The sequence below is a fragment of the Stenella coeruleoalba genome (assembly GCF_951394435.1).
Source record: "Stenella coeruleoalba genome assembly, chromosome: 8".
Classification (NCBI taxonomy): Eukaryota; Metazoa; Chordata; class Mammalia; order Artiodactyla; family Delphinidae; genus Stenella; species Stenella coeruleoalba.
In genome coordinates, this window is record NC_137154.1 from 34,211,660 (window position 1) to 34,229,311 (window position 17,652).

Below are 17,652 nucleotides of genomic sequence, written 5' to 3' on the forward strand. Positions count from 1 at the left end.
GGTGTTTGGTTCCCCCGCATTTAACCTTCCCGCTAGTTTACCTCCCAGTTGATCTCTAGATCACTTCTGAGGCTTCCTAAGTGCTTGAGGGACACATTTTGATCAATAAGGGCAGCAGAAGGGAAATTCACAAAATGCCTCCTCTCAATACCTGTGTAAATGTTACCCTAAAATGCAGTAAGTCTGCTCTCTATGACCGATTTTGTATTTCAGAAACAATGTTTCTTTTGTATTTCAGTAATATTTCTTTTTAAAAAAACATCTTTATTGGAGTATAATTGCTTTACAATGGTGTGTTAGTTTCTCTGTATAACAAAGTGAATCAGCTATACATAAATTTATATCCCCATATCTCCTCCCTCTTGCGTCTCCCTCCCACCCTCCCTATCCCACCCCTCTAGTTGGTCACAAAGCACCGAGCTGATCTCCCTGTACTATGTGGCTGCTTCCCACTAGCTATCTATTTTACATTTGGTAGTGTATATATGTCCATGCCACTCTCTCACTTCGTCCCAGCTGACCCTTCCCCCTCCCCATGTCCTCAAGTCCATTTATTTATGTGCTTAACAAATACTTAAATGATAACCAGACATTACGGTACATTCTGGGGGTAGAATAAGTTGATTGTTCTCTGTTCTTGTAAGTGTATAGTCCTATAGGGGAGAAAAAGATTAAAGAAATGATAATATAAATGATATAACATTATGAAGGTGACACATTAATGAAGGAGAGGTCAGTGTTACCATGAGAGCATATGATAGGGCGATTCTATCTAGACAGTAATATCAGGAAGGCTATTTAGGGGAGATGAATAAAGTGAGAGCTAAAGACATGTTAGGAGTGACCTGGGTAAAGCAAAGAAGTAGGAGTATTTCATGCAGAACACAGGGCAAGAAGGAGTGTGGTACTTCAATTAATTGAAGATGGCCATTGTGGCTAAAACAAAGAAAGCAAGGGGCAGGGGACAAATGGGATGAGTAGGTGCCAGGACAAACAGAGCCTTGTAAACTACTCAAGGATTTTGATCTGCATCCTAAGAGAAAAATAGATGGCTATTAAAGTGTTTTAAGCAGAAGTGACATCATTTGAACACTCTAGCTATAACATGATAAAGATATTATTATGCCTTGGACTGGAATGTGTGCATAGAGGTAGAAAAAAATAGATATAAGGCAAAAAATTGACTCAACATGGTGATGGATGGGAGAGGAAAGTATCAAGGATAACCCCAGATTTCTGTCATATTCAATTGAATGGATGAGACATGTACCATCACAAGAAGGATAAGACTTTTGGAGAAGGAAGGGGAGTCATGATTGTGGTTTCGGTGTACTGTGTTTGAAGAGATTTTGAGACAATTTGCCAAGTTGACTATTGGAAATTCATGCTTGAAATACAAAGAACCAATCTAGGCTGGAGATAAGATTTGGGAGTCATCTACGTTTAGGGAGGAATGGACACATGAGCATAGATGATGGTTCCAAGAGAAAACATGCAAAATGACAATATAATAGGGTCTCTGATAGAACTTTTGGGAGCTTCAACATTATATATCTAAGTAAAGGATGAAAAAGAGTTCAAAGTTAACAGCTGTAGCTATGACCAAATCAAGAGAATATCGTGTCCTGGGATCCTGAGGAAGAAAGTATTTCAAGGAGTGCGCAGAAGAATCAAACAATACTGAGAAGTACTGGATTTAGCAACAGGAGGCCTTGAGTGCCCATTGGATTTAGCAACAGGAGGCCTTGAGTGCACTTCATGAGACCTGTTTTAGCAGAATGATAGAGGCAAAACTCCAGACTGCTGTATTTAGAGGACTGAGTAGGAGCTAAGTTGAAACACTTCTTTATAGAATTTTGGCTTTAAAGGTGAGAAGAGGGATAGGCTGCTAACTGGTATAGGACGTAGCAGGGAGAGAAAGATTTCTATTTTTATTTTTTGGCTGTGCCGAGGGTCTTGTGGGAGCTTAGTTCCTGGACCAGGGATCAAACCTTTTCTCTCCGCAGTGAAAGCACACAGTCCTAACCACTGGACCACCAGGGAATTTCCAGGATTTCTATTTTTAAATTGGAGAGACTTGAGGATGTTTAAACACCAATAGAACAATCTAGAGAGATGTTGCAATATATAAGAAAGAAAAGGAATCAAGGGAATAATCAATAATGCCTTTTTCCAGAGAAGAGTGAAGATGAGATTGAAAGCATAGAGAGAGGTACTAACCTGATATAGGCAAAGGTGCTGTACTCCTATTTCAACCAAAAAGAAACACTGTTAGCTTAGTTCCATATATATGGCAAATTAGAATATTTCATGGCAAGTGAAGGGAGCATTTGTGTGTGTGTGTATATATATACCTAATTCTTGTACTTTCTGTTAAATGGTGACATCAGCTGCTAAATTTTGAGGAGAAGGGTGAGTTAAGATTTGAGGTTAGAGTATAAAGTCAGAGTAAAGGAAGAACAATGAGTTGACCAGACAAATGTAGAGTATGTTCTGGCATTGTTGAGCATGTGTCAAGGTTGGTTACCGTGAATTTATGGGTATCCAATCTGTTTTCCTTGACTAACTCACCTTTATTTTGTTTTGCCTTTTACCACATACAGTTTAGCTGGAACAAATGTAATAAGAAGGCAACGATGGAAATAAAATGTTATGTCTATTTCAAACAGTCTGCATGGTGTTCTGCCCATTCACTATTTATAATAACATTTTGAAATCCCCTGGAGCTACTCCTGATGTAATTGAATACGTAGAAATGTAAAACAGTGATTTAGCAGATAAAACCACTTAAAACAAGAGGCAAGAGGACAGAAGAGATCACATGACCACGGAATCTAATGGGGCAGTGACATTTTGACATACTAACTCTTCCTGAGGTTGAGGAGAGATGAAGCAGGCATAGAATGATTTCTCTGTGCTTTCAGAATGCTTATGGAAGCAAATCTACAGTGAGATGAAGCACACTAGTGTATATAGATGAAAATGTTGTTATATAAAAGGAAGGAAATGGGGATTTAATGTGACTAATTTCACTTCTAAATCAACGTTTCATGCCATTGTGTGAAACCTTGGGTCCCAAACCTGAAAGAGCAGGTAAAAAATGGTGAGATAGCAAATCCTATAATGTTTTGTTACTGCCTCTTCTTTCTGCATGCTATCTATTATCCTTTCAATGAGACTGACTTATGTAAGCAAATACTTTTGTTTCCAATAAAATCAAACTTTAGTGTAATAACTAGTATAGCTCATGTTACTTCAGCTCTCCAATATGTTAGGTGCATGTGTGGTAAGAAATTTGACCTTCCGGAAGAGAGGTCTGCCTTTGTTCCAGATTCCTGGGAAGTAACCTAAAGCCCTTGGATTTTCCTGAGCGATAGGAATACCTTTGTTATTCAAGGTGGACCCCTTGGACCTCACCTGATAATTTCTGCTACCTGCTACAAAGGTGCTCATGGTGGGTGCCTATGGCCATGTGGTGTTAGCCCAATCTCCAGGTAAGGAGTGGGCACTGGAGATTGAGTTCAACCACATGTGCAATGATTCAACCAATCATTCAACCAATTAATGAACCCCAGTGAAAGCTCTGGACATCAAAGCTCAGGTAAGGTGCCTTGGTTGGAAACAGTTGTGCATATTGCCATAGTTCATGACCAGGAGGAGGTAGTACTATCTGTCTATGACTCCACAGGGAGAGGATGACTGGAACTCCATGACTGGACTCCTCCTAGACCTTGCCCTATGCATTCCTTCCTTTGGCTTTTTCTAATTTGCCTCTTTTCTCTGTAATAAATGTGAACCTTAAGTATCATAGTGAGTTCTGTGAGACTTTCTAGTGATTTATCAAAAACAATGGTGGAACCATCAAACTTGTAGTTGGTGTCAGAAATCTTGGGCAGCTTGGCGGTCTGAAAAGTTGTGCCCTTAACCTCAAAATCTGGCTAAGTCCTGGCCAAACAGAACCACATCAAAGCTTTTGAATACCTCCTCTTGATTATCTACATGATTTTGGAATCTAAAAGGCATATCTCTTTTGCATCCTAAATTAAGGTTTACCTGTCCTTCAAATATAGTTCTTTTCCAAAAACCTTTTTCCCTTCTACTCACCTCTCACTTCAGAAACAGTGCCCCACCGGGAGGCTTAGCAGTGAAATCAGAAGACCCCTTTCCTAAAAAATCATCTCTGAAATCAGCATTTCTAGGTCTCAAAATCTTAGAGTTGTGTATCAGTCAATGCTCAGTCAGAAGACAAACACTACACCATATTGAGTAAGGAAAGTTTAATTTAAAGAATTATCAACTAACAGGATTGGAGTAATGAGGCTTTGTGAGGAAGAAGTAAAGAAAGTTCTAAAGAATACAGGAATAGCAGATATAATGAGGAGTTAGCACCTCTGGGGCTGAAATAGAGCACCCAATGGGAGATCCACCTCTCAGCCCCAGGGCTGAGATCCAGATCTTGTTAGAGGAGGCTCTTCTCTGGTTCACTGGGTGGTAGAGAGATTGTTGTGGTGTCTCACTAGTGGAATTTGCTGGGATGGGCCCTCTGAACTTGTAGGAAATCCACCTTCTAGCAGGTGGGGAAAGTTATCTACGAAAAGTCGACTTGGGCTTCCCTGGTGGCGCAGTGGTTGAGAGTCCGCCTGCCGATGCAGGGGACACGGGTTCGTGCCCCGGTCCGGGAAGATCCCACATGCCGCGGAGCGGCTGGGCCCGTGAGCTATGGCCGCTGAGCCTGCGCGTCCGGAGCCTGTGCTCCGCAACGCGAGAGGCCACAACAGTGAGAGGCCAGCGTACCGGAAAAAAAAAAAAAGTCGACTAATTTGAATTGCATAACTTCCTGGGTGCGGGGATTCTTGGGGAAGCTGTTGCCCACTGTGCACTGCAGCAGCCAGGCTTTGGGGAAGCCACACTCACTACAAGAGCTGGGTGCAGCAGAACCCTGCCGAGAAAGCACTGCATAAGCAGGAGGGAAAACCCCTTCCTTCTGCAGTGTCTCTCCAGCGCCCTCTACTGACAAAGCTTAACACTGTGCCTGCTGACAAAGAAAAACTGTTAAAGGGTCCAGCTCCATTTTCATAGCAGGAAATGAATCATGAATTTGGCCCTGAAAAGAAATAGATTGATAACTGGAAAAAGCATAAAGCTATATGATAGTTTATTTTACTATCTGGGAGGCTAAGGGACTTACCTAAGTTTACACAGTGAGGAGATGGGACCAGGTCCCAGATCTTCCAATTCCCAATCCAGTGTAAAATATATATATTGCACCATATATTTTTTACATGTAAAAAATATATATTACACCATAAATATATATATATGTCAAATTTATATATTACCTCATGAGTTCATCCAATTTAAAATGGTTTTTCCCCCTCCAAATTATGTTCTTCTGAAAGGATTTTCTCTCTTTAAAGTCATAACAACAAAAACAATGGCTATATGCATTGGGCAGAAACTATGTACTCACAAAAACCTGGTGAAAAGGTAATACTATCCTTATTTTACAGATGAAAAAAGTAGGCTTAGGGAGGTCAAGTGATTTACTTAATGTTAGACAGTAAGTGGCAGTGTAGTTTGTCTGATTCCAAAACCTGGCTTTTAACCATTATGCTAGTTGAATCAAATACTCTATTCATTACAGCCAAGAAATTCTTACCTAAGTAGCAGAATGGGAGTGTTCCTAGGATTAGGGGGAAGGAGATAATTATGGAGCAATTATGGAAGGAAAAGACGTCTCTAAAGTGAAAGGTAGACCAGCATGCTTACTTGCATATGTAGGGGGTGGGAGTCTGAGGTGGGAGGGTTGTAGACAAGTTAAGGAAACGCTGTTTATTGGCAACCGGGCAGACACTAGAGGGCAATGGGCAGCTGGGATTGGGCTAGGACTGCAGGAGGCAGGAAGCCTTTATAGATCATCAATGCTTCTTTCACAGCTGGTTAAAAATACAGCTTTCTGCTTACCCGCTTCACCTGTGGCTGTTCCAGTGATCTGTGGTAAGGTGTGGGAATGTGCATGTGTGTGCATGTGCGTGGGTGTCAGTCTCCCTCCTCCCCATTCCAACACCCTGCTGGGTTCAGGAACCACTAAGCTAGCCCATCCCCTCATTTTACAGATGAGAAACTGAGGCCTCAGAGAGCAGACATGATTTACCCCATGCCATGGAGGGAGTGTGTGAAACTTGGCATTCTCCTCTTCTGTTTCGGACCTCATACACACAGGTGCTAATCAAGAGGATGTAAATTCAGCTGAGTTGCAGAGGTTCTCTCCTTTTTTGGCTTGTTCCTTTAGCTGTATACTATAAATTATATTTTTATATTTGGAAGTGAGTAGCCACATCATTTAAATAAGGGAAGGGTATGGATCTTGAGCGATCACTGTGGTTTTATAATGCCACCACCAATCGCATTTTTGGTGCAGAAGGGCCTGGAAATTTTGCCAAGTTGTTCAGAATACATGCAGTATAGATATAACCTTTTTCACAGAGCATAACTGCTCTGGTGGTTTCATCTGAGTCCTTGGTTAGAAAATAAATTTTCAGTGAGATGAATAAGATGTCAATTGAGGTTGGGAAAGGAACACTTTAATATTCTTGAATCACCTATATTAAATTATTCAGTCCAGTAAAGGCAGATCTCCAGCTCGTTGGTGGTTGGTGGGCTCGGATTGGCTGCTTCCGCGACTCTGAAGTTATTTGTGCATGTTCGCTTAGGGAATGCAAAGAGATTTTCTTGTGAATTTACAGAAAAAATGCACAAATATTGGTAAGCATATTTACAGTAGAAAGAGAAGAGAAAAATAAAAAACACTTTGTACAATTTAAAATTTTACAAAACTACAGTTCTACAAAACACTTTGCAGAATAATAGAACTGGGAAATATCTTAGATATATTCTCATCCAGCCTCTTAACACTAGGGGAACTCAAGAGTTGAGTTTTTCCTTTGATAGACAACTGTGCCTTCAGAAAGCCTTTTAATAGTGCAAACAGACATGAAGTACCATATAGACCCGGAATTGAAGTTGTAATTACAAAAACCACCAAAGCAAAACCACAAACTTAGAGCTAAAAGGGAGCTAAACCACGCCTTGTCTAAGCTCCTCATTTCTAAATTGGGAAAGAAAGCACTGTTGAGATTGAGGCCTTTCCAAGCAAAGCCATAAATGATTGTTTCTGTTTTTCTCTTGGTAGTGCTGACATTTGCCAGGTGTAGGACTTCAGGCACTACCACCAGTGACCTTCACTAATCTCCTTTGTAAAATTGGGATAATAATTCTTTATAGGATTTTTGTGAGGATTAAATAAATGGTTAGAAAAGTAGTTTTAAAATGTGAAGTACTATCTATTCATATAAGTAAAATATACTAATATACAAAAGCAATGTAAGTATTATTGCTTTTTGTTATTCAAAGAAAAACACCCAGATAGATTTAAGTGCTAAGTAGAGCTTTTACTTTCATGCAAGGAAATTCAGTTTTTAGAAGAGCTGACTTCCAAAGAAAACAGGCAGCATTTAACTCAAATTTAAAAGTGTATGTTATAAATTGATAGGAATCAGAACTGTAGGAGTGAAAGTCTCTGTTCCTGTTTTGAAATGTGCTAAACGGCAGACTATGGATCATTTATATTATGTTATCAATGATCTGTTATGCTTAGTGCACCTTCTATTATCGTGGCAAAAATTTGTCAGAGACAACAAATGGAATATGGGACAAGTTCATTGTGATGAGGCAGCATGGAAAGTCCAACTTGGGAGCGATTCTGTGGAGAAGGGGCCTCGTGGGGTTCTACCCCCTCCCTATTACTTCTACCTCTGCCCTTCTCTTCTTCCTTAAACAATATAATGTTCTTTTTCAGCACTTATAATCATCTGATATATATTTATATACTTGTTTTATTGTCTGTATCCCCCAATAAATGTAAGCACCATGAGGAAATAAAAGGAAGATACCCAAGAAGAGTGTCTGGACATACTAGGCCCTTGGTAATCATTTACTGAATGAATGTTAAAAGTCAGAAGATGGGAGAAATTGAGTCGTTAGATGTAAGCACCAATTATTCAAAAGGGTTTTTTTTTGAGACCCCCAAACACAGTCTTTACTTTCTGTGTTTTTGCTCATTCTGAAACCGCACAACTCAGATGGGACTCGAACCCAGTCAAAACCCAGATTGGGACTCAAACCCACTGTCTTTTAATTGAGATCTCACACCTGGTCTCAGGACTTAATGAGGTTCTTTATGTCGGCGCAGAAGGAATTCAGGAAGAGGCAAAGTGATAAGTAACAAATGGATTTATTTAGAGAGATACACATTCCATAGACAGAATGCAGTCAGTTTCAAAAGGCAAGAGCGGCCATGGGAGAAACACACACCACACACACAGTGTAGGCCATCTCAGAAGGTGAGAGGTCCTGAAATATGGGGTGGCTACTTTTTATGGGCTGGGTAATTTCATAGGCTAATGAGTAGGAGGATTATTCCAACTATTTCAGGGGGAAGAGGTGGGAATTTCCAGGAATTGGGCCACTGCCCACTTTTTGGCCTTTTATGGTCGACCTCGGAACTGTCCTGGTACCTGTGGATGTGTCATTTAGCATGCTAATGTATTACAATGAGCATATACTGAGGCTCAATGTCTACTGGAAGTCAAATCTTCCACCATCTTGGGCCTAATAGGTTCTAACAAATTATGTTGTATCCTCAACGGCTGTGTCATTCTTTTAAAGGTTGTGCCCTGCCCCTTCCCTCCTGCTTCAATTCCATTTGAGGAACTTGAGCAATCCTAAGGTCTGATGCCACTTCAGGTGTCTCCACATTAATTCAATAGCAGTTCAGAGTAGGTTCCGTTTTATACCTCTGTTTACTTAGTGAGGGCTTAGTTATTTTAGGAAGCCAAGTTTATTTACCTGAAGTGATGCTAGGTAAAATTTCTATACTCTTGAAAATGTGCGTTCGTGTTTTAAATCTAAGTGCAAAACTTGCCCCTGTTCCTGTTGCAACTTGTAAAAAGGTTTTCCAGTATGTTAGCTGCCTTTCTGTAATGGATGTGTATTGTTTCTGTCTAGGATTTAGCCTTTTTGACACTATTCTCAGTTTCCTGACATGAGGTTGCAAAGGTGCAAAAGAAGTGCTCCTGACTGAGAGCCTGTCCACAGCTTGACTAAACCTTGGTTTCTTCCAGAGCCCAGGCCCCCAGACCTCCCTTTTCTTGGAGAATTTACTTTAGAAAATCTGCTGTAATCCCAAATCCTTTCCCTACTCTTTTGAGATGTAAATCTTTTAAAAAGCCAATTGCTAATTTTACAACCCAAGAATGCTGTCTTTGTCAAGGACTTGAGAATCATCTCTGAAATGTAATTATCAAGGAAGACAGGGTCCCTCTCTCCCAGTCTCTGTGGGAGGCTAGTAGGAGACTAACTTCAGCTGGCCCCTTGCTCCAAATTGTAAAACAACCTCCTGCCGTGAAGGTATAAGAAATTTTACTTTTCCCTTTGGGTTTGGCCTGTTAGCAAACACAGATGGCCTGCTCTTTCCACCCCAGCTCTTGAAACTCTCCAGCCCTTTTGCCCAAAGGAGCTGGGCAGCGAGATTTGGTCTCTAGTCTCTCCCCTATGGTAATGGTATTGGAATAAAATAAATTTCTGTCTGCTCATCTTGTCCAGTGTGATTTTTCTTTAGCACCCCTCTTTTCTATACTTGCTTTCAAAATCAGAGCTCTTTTGAATGCTCTGTATAGACTCCAGTTGGGTTCTCTGAATAACTGATATTTCTTCCTCATACTATGTAACTGAATGGTAAGGATTTTATTTCTTGAATTTATTATTTTTTTCTTGAATACATTATTTTTTCCTTTTGGAGCTTCATGACAATAGCTGTTTGGAGATATGGTTCATCATTATTATTCTTATTTACATTGGCAATGACCATTTAATAAAATAGTTAAGTTTCACATAGTGCTTTACATAGTATTTTATATATTACTTATATGTATAAATCTCCTGAAGGATATGCATATGCCTTATGAAATTCAAGGTTTTGCTTGAGTTCCTTTCTTAGTATATTAATATATTTTGGGGCAGGTGTCTGATTCCAGCTTTTAGTAAAAACATTTTTTGGAAATGTCTGATGGATCAGGAATCTTATAGTTCAGGGTAATTCCATCCAGATTAGATCATTTGAGAAACAGGAACCGTATAAATCGGTATTTGGTGATTACTTAGTGAATCAGTCAAAGGCCAGTAAGCCACACTCTTGGCAAGAGACAGCAGAGAATCAAGGCTTATAAATAATACTCTTCCTAGAGTTTTGCTGAGTACAAATATGACATGTAAGAAAAGGGAAAAGTAAACTTCAGTTCAGCCCCCCAAAAGCATAAGCATTATTCATTTTCTAGTGATGTTATAAATTTTTGGTGTCAAGAATTTTGCTTACCTTTTCCCTTTTTCCCCCCCCTGGGTCTTGAAAATGCTTGGTTAACAATAGGCCCTTATTAAGTGAACAGAAAAGATTCTCTACTTTAATCTCATTTAAAGCTCATAGCTGATAGAACAAAAGCAAAAGAATTAACTGATATTTTTCTTCTAATGATGCCAAGTGCATAGTGTCACCAGGAGGGGAGTGTACTGTGGAGGTTAGATTCTTCACTGGAAGGGAGGGCGTTACTCTCTGAGGAAAATTTTGTTGCAAAAATATAATACTAGTAAACGTTTTTTGGACAATTTTATGCGCCAGGGTCAGGCTAAATACTTCACATGAAGTATCGCCCTTTAATCTTCATGATGACAATATACATTAGACCCTATTATTATCCCCATTTTACAGAACAGGATGTTTTACCGACCCTTTCGAGTCGGGCTCCAACAAGGGTCTTCCTGCCTGGTGTTGCTTAAGCCAATGCAACGAGACCGAGCTCGGTTCAGAAGCAAAGGAAAGCTTTACGCTCTGATCAGAGAATGGAAAGGTGCGAGTTTTTAGCACACACTTTCCCCGAAAGGCCATGAGCAGGGCTGCTCTATAGGGTTCCTGTCTGCGGGGAGGGGCGGAGTTCTCGCGGGGCTCAGTTCTCGCGGGGCTCGCGCAGGTGCGCTACGCAGGTCGCTTAGATGCCCGTGTCTGGGCAGCGTCTCCGCAAACGGCTTGCCGCCATCTTGAAGTGAGGTGTGGGTGTCGCGCGCAGCCAGTTCTCACTAGGAACTCTGGTCTGAAGTGCCTGGTGCAAGGCCTCTGCACGTGGCCCTCTACGAGCAAGTGAAACTGGACGAAGCACAAAGGAAAAAAGGTTAGACTTTATTTTATTACCCAGATTTTATATTTATTGCCCAGGAATTGTTAACGGGCTTTGCCGGTGACAGATGCTCTGGTTATTGTCTTGTCTACGAACAACTATGTTGTCTATGCTCATGAACCATCCGCACTTCCCCATTTTCCCCCTACTGTCAGCTCTCAAGAGTCGGAATTGTTAAGTCTAAGAAGAAACAGAAGAAGGAAGAGACTAAAGGTTAAACGAGGTGAGAGGTTTTACCGGGCAGAAACCCAGGTTGAAGAGATCAGAAACGGAGAGCAGAGGCTAATTAGTTGAGGGGCAGTGAGGAATTTAGATTAGAATTTTGTGTCTCCCTCTACCTTCCTCACATTTACAATTAGGATAGAGGATAAATATTAAGATGATGTCAAGGTGGAAACTTAAACGGGTGTCTTTTCTTGCCTTTCTTTGCTAACCTGCAAGAATTGAATGTGTTTCTCCTCACCCCCTGGATGGCTTGAAGATTAAGTCTTCTTTTCCCTCAAAGGGGAATGATTTAGAGCCTGATTTTAATGAGCCACTAAAGTCAATTGAGAAAAGTGAAAAGGAAGCCTACGGTTTGATGAAAGAGACTGAGAGAGTAGGAGTAATGGACGGCAGAGAAAGACTTCCCTCAGGTCATGGCTAAGGAAAAGAGGGGGAGCTGTGTGGGTCCGGGGGCTGTTAGGATCCAATCCCTGACTCCTGGCACTGCCCTGGAGAGGCTACAGAAGCTCTGAGGAGAAGGGCTGTGTGAAGAGTCTAGGGAGGGGATAGTCACTGCCCTTTTGCTTCCCCTAGCTAAGTAGGGAAAGGCGGTAAAGATTCCTCCCTTTCTCTTCATTGTGTCAAGTCTAGCAAGGGATAGCTTTTGCCTTTCTTAAGCCAGAGTGTTCAAGGAGGTGATGGAAGAGGCAGAGCTTAATGGCAAGGTGCCTGTGAGAACTGGGTTAAGAGAATCTTGCCATCCCATCCCACCCCGGGGGGAGGTCAACCGCAGGACCTCTCGGGCAAGTTCCCCTTCTGGATGTTTTTTTCTTCTTTTTCTCATGACCTGTATTGGTGGGTCTGTTGCATTTTGTTGCGTTGGTATTATTTAGTCCAGTAATCTTAAGGATTCTGAATCTAATCTAAATACATTGCTAGTTTATTAATATTCTTACAACTGAATTTTCCTGCTTTTTTGGCTTATGATTGCAAGAAGCACTGAGCTAAAATAGTATTCTCTGTGTTCTGAAGGAACCAAGAGAATCCAATTGCAGTTCCAGTTCTGCAGTTTACCCACTGTGAGGCCTAGACAAGTGACTGCCCCCACTAGGCCTCAGATTTCCCCTCTGTAAAAATGTGGAGGGTGGGCTGGTTGCTGGGTACAGCTGCAGTCAATTCTGATGATTGTGGATCTCTTTATTCTCCCGTACAGGGTGAGTTATGCAAATATTACCCACAAGCTGCCAAATGGGCCAGCTTAGAAAGACTAAAAAATATGATGGTATTTAGCAATTACCCTGGGGATCAATTCAGATAGAAAAGGGAGTAGTAAATCTAACAGAACTGAATATTGGAGGAGTTGTTAATTTGGTGGCCTCTGCTGCTGTGCCTTCTTGATTGAAATTTTAAGTGATGAAGAAGGGAATGAGAAAAGTAAGCCTGGGGAGGTGGAGAAGAAGCCAGGCTAGTGGACTGCAGTTGCCATCTCCCTGTACCAGGATGGTCTGAGCTGTATGAAAAAGACATCTTCTTAGCTATATGTGGAAGCAGGAGGGCTCCTTTTGAGCATGTTATATAGCCAAATACCTGTGGACTAAGAGTCAGAAGATCTACTTCATTATTATTAATAATAAAAATAACAGTTGTATTATGTATTCAGCACTTAACTATATGCCAGGACCAAGGGCTTTTGCTACCTGATCTCATTTCATTTGTACAACAACCCTTTGAAGTAGGTATTTTTAGACACTCTGTTTTAGAGACAGGGGAACTGAGACTCCAAAAATATTAATGATTTGCCCAAGATGAACTAGGTAAAGAAGCTGTCATTTGGGGAGGAAATGTAAAGAAAATGGCCCTCATATCCCTAGTTTATCCCCCTTCTACTCTCCTTTTTTCATTTCATTTGGAAATGAAATCACATGATGCAAGCAACACTTAAAGTAGGGAAAAAGTCCCAAAAGGGTAACAATTTGAGAAGGTTTCTTTGAAAGTGGAAAGAAACAGATGTCTTGGTGCAGGAGTGGGGAAATGCCACAGTTGATTGTATAGACACATATAAGACTCAGATTTTTTTTTTCAACACATTTCTAATTCTTTATCTTCTCATCTTTGGTCAAAGTCCTGACACCAATCCCAGTAGACAGATGATGGTTTTCTTCCACTTCAGCAATTTGTCCTACAGTGTGGAAAGGCTTTGATTATAAACTCATCTTAACACTTGAGGAAAGAGGAGTGAGCCATAAATATCCTAAAGAGACAAAGTTGGTCTTTTGACTCCATGGATTCAAAGCAGAATTTCAATTCACAAAAAACCATCTCCCTTCCACTGCCTTCACTTCATCTTGATTAAAGGAATTGAAATAATTATAGTCTTCACTTAGTCCTAGTTAGAAGGAGAAATTCAGTATTGCATATTTGAAAGTTGCTAAGAGGGTAAATCTTAAAAGTTCTCATTGCAAGAAAAATAATTGTTAACTACATGTGGTGATGAATGTTAACCAGGCTTGTTTTGGTGATTGTTTTGCAATATCTACAAACATCAAATTATTATGTTGTACACCAGAAACTAATATAATGTTATATGTCAATAATAGCTCAGTTTTAAAAAAGAGAAATTCGTAAGTGTGGGGAGGGGGTGCAGGTGGGATTGCAGGTTAGTGCTACAATCCATGCCTTTATAGATTGGGATAGATTGGGAGTTTGGGATTGATATATACACACTGCTATATTTAAAATAAAATGCCTTTCCATAAAAAAAAAAAGCCTTGAAGTATAAACCGTAGGCTAACTTTCCCAAAATGATCCCAGGGAACACTAGTCTCACAAGTTACTCTCTAAATTAAAGGCTCTGTGGTCAAATTCCTTTGGGGAATTTGCATTCTCTTCCAATGTCAATGAGAGGTTACTAGCACTTAGGGTCAAACAATTCTTTGTTGTGTGGTATTGTCCCAAGTACTGCAGGGCATTCAGCATCCATGCTACCTGGCCTTTAAGTGCAAGGAGGTTCTCAGCCATCATGATAATCAAAATTTGCCCTAAAATATTTCTAAATGACCCTTGATGGAGGGTACCAAATCTCACGGAGAACAAATGTAGCTATAACGTTATGCAAATTCAGAGAGCATTTTTTTTTCGGTGTATTAAAGACTGAGAATAATTCCTTTTAAAAAACAGTTTTGGGCTTCCCTGGTGGCGCAGTGGTTGAGAGTCCGCCTGCCGATGCAGGGGACACGGGTTTGTGCCCCGGTCCGGGAAGATCCCACATGCTGTGGAGCGGCTTGGCCCGTGAGGCATGGCCTCTGGGCCTGCGTGTCCAGAGCCTGTGATCCGCAAAGGGAGAGGCCCGCGTACTGCAAAAAATAAAATAAAAATAAATAAATAAAAGACAGTTTTTATTCAATTCAACATGTCCTAAATAAATATAGATCTTCCCATCTTTTCCCCTTCACTCCCCACCTTCCCACCCCCACCCTTTGTGGTTTTTTTTAGAACACCAAGTGAAATCCCATGAAATGCCTTTTGAAAAATACTGCTTTAGCAAAAAGGACCAGGAGGGGAATATTTGAATGTGAAGAGATACTAATGATCATCTAATACATGGCACCCACTATTCACCCCATGAGCTAGTGGCCAACTTGGCCCTGGAGACTTTTAAAATTTATCTATCTATCTATCTGCCACACCACGTGGCCTGTGAGATCTTAGTTCTCCCACCTGGGATTGAACCTGGGCCACCACAGTGAAAGTGCCTAGATCTAACCACTGGACCCACAGGGAATTCCCTAAAATTTTTGTTTTAAATGTGATTATCACTCATGATCACTTGAGCCATTGGGACCTAACCATCGATTTCTCTGTGAGACCAGTTCCCCAGCAATCAGGCTAACTGGCTTAGATCAGTGAGTCATTTTATTTGATGCTGATAGTAATTCATTATGCAGTTTGAGCTATTCAGGTTTCATTTCACTAATACTTCATCACAAAACAAGAGGGATCCTTGTGAAAGACTTCCTGCTAAAAGGAAAATAGATGTGATATGGCCTTCCTACGCACTTTACTTGTATTTGGGTCATGGGTAATTCTCATATACCAACTATGGACCCTTTAACTCACCTGTTTTCAATTAAAAATATTAAACTAGGTGTGCATAGATGTCTAATTATGTAGTAGTTAAAGAAAAAAATGTATTTTCCTATATTTCAAACTCTGTGTTTTGCCAATGTAAGAAAACAGCCCAGAAAGTGGTCATTGGCAAAGATGTGATTTGGACCTAGAAATCCTCACTCCCAGGCCATAATCTTTATGCTGCTCCTTTTTGTTATCTCAATAAAGGAACTAGTGAGATGTGGGAAAAGAAGTAATTGCAATGTGCAATGAGAGGTGGATGAAGGAAAGAAATTGAGCTTGAATTGGAGGGTCCTATAACAGAAAGTTCTCAGAAAACCATTATTTAACTGTTCCAGTGCTAAAAAAAAAAAAAAAAAAAAAAAGTGAAAAACCAAACCGAGCCCCAAAACTCATTTTATGCCAAATATATAAGCAAAGTAAACTTAATGACTGCGTTGGTGAACCGTTAATGCCTGGAGTCTCTGTTATCAAAGAGCTGTGAGCCCAGATAGCAGGTTCAGGTTTCTTGGGGGCATATAATAACAGATCAAATAAAGCTTTGCTTTTTTCTTTTTTTGTCCAAATGCAGTTTAAAAGGAGGTTTAAGTTTCCTAAATTCCAGCCTGTCTTGGGCAGGTCTTGATAAGATTATATGGTCTTTTCTTGAAAGACCTCAAATATTCCTTTCATCCCTTTCTCAGTCACACACAGTACATTTTTTCTTCTGCTATTTGACTGATAAGGTTTTCTGGATACTGCTCTCTCTCTTGCTGTAGCTGTAGAAATGAGTTCAGAAATGAGACAGTGACTCTAAACTGTATTCTTTTTGATAGTTTTTCTTCATTAAAAAACTCTCTATATGTACTATTCTCATGCTTAAAACTCCAAATGATAGAAGCTTTCTCATTATAAGCAGCTAAGTCCTGAATTACAGTTTACTTAGCATACTTTCCCCAGGCATATTAGCTCTTTTTATGTCAAAATAACAAAAATAGCTTGAAAGGGTTTGAGGTATGAGAATGTGGAACAATCAATGGTAGTTTTTAGAGAAAGTGGCTTTTGAATTATGTGTCAAAGCAGAATTCCAAGACTTAAATACCTGGTAGAATTGGAGCACAAAACGATGAGTGAAATTGGCCGAATATCCAAAAACTAACCGCTCATGCCTGATGATAATGAGCAATTGACATTAGGTCAATGTGGATTAGGTCACAGGGAATCCTGGTAACTGGCAAACTACAGTGGGTACGCTTCGTCTGGGGGAATATTGGCTCACTGTTGGCAACCTTTCAAGGGAAACTAAATCTAGGTTTTAAATATTGGCAACCACTTCATGAAAACATTAAGTGAATGAACATATCAAAGAAAATGGACTGAGTCTCACTGGTTCTTGGCTTTAATAGACTTAGTCCTATCTTCACATCTCTGCACTTTTGAACTAGAATCTTCCAGTAGCAGGCACCATTCAGATGCCTTTCCTCTCTCTGGAGCTGGTTTTCAGTGTACAGATATCGTAAGTGTTTTTAGCTTCTGATTCTAGCAGTTAAAAGAACCAGCAGGGGGAACCCACAGACTTTGCGACTTAAAACTAAAGGAAGAGATTAAAAAAAAAAAAATTATGCATAGAACAACTTTTAAAGCAATTCTGAGGACGAGCAACTAGCTTGCAGCTTTCTGGCTACCAATTTGAATTGTATATTACACACCAACCCTTGTTTCAATATTGCTATGCCAATCATCAGTTATATAATTGGAAACATTGAATGCAAAGTCTTTTCTGGAAATTTGGGCAGCACATGAAATGTGGCTTAAATGCTGAAAGTAATTCCCTCATTTGGATTTGTCTCAGTGCTGCCTCAGTTGAGCAAGTGGGTGATGTGTCCTGTCATATTCATATTGACACAAAATGGACTGATATTAACCAGTGTTATATTATCATGATCTCGCTATGAGTGGAGCATTGTATTATGCACCATGGTGTTGCAAAATTTTATACTATTGATTCTCTGCCTTCAAAGAATATTAGGAATGTTTGGCTAATTCTAAAAGCACG

At 40.2% G+C, this 17,652-nt stretch overlaps 1 long non-coding RNA gene across 2 annotated transcripts in view; it reads left to right on the forward strand.

Annotated features, from left to right (window-relative positions):
• The first annotated feature begins 11,141 nt into the window (after window positions 1–11,141).
• Window positions 11,142–17,652, forward strand: part of LOC307191093 — a 475,292-nt gene continuing 468,781 nt past the window's right edge. The window contains exon 1 of one of the 2 annotated variants that reach the window (XR_013829601.1): window positions 11,142–11,279. This is a non-coding gene — a long non-coding RNA (uncharacterized lncRNA). The remainder of the gene's footprint in view (window positions 11,280–17,652) is intronic. The other variant, XR_013829602.1, reaches the window with a different exon arrangement.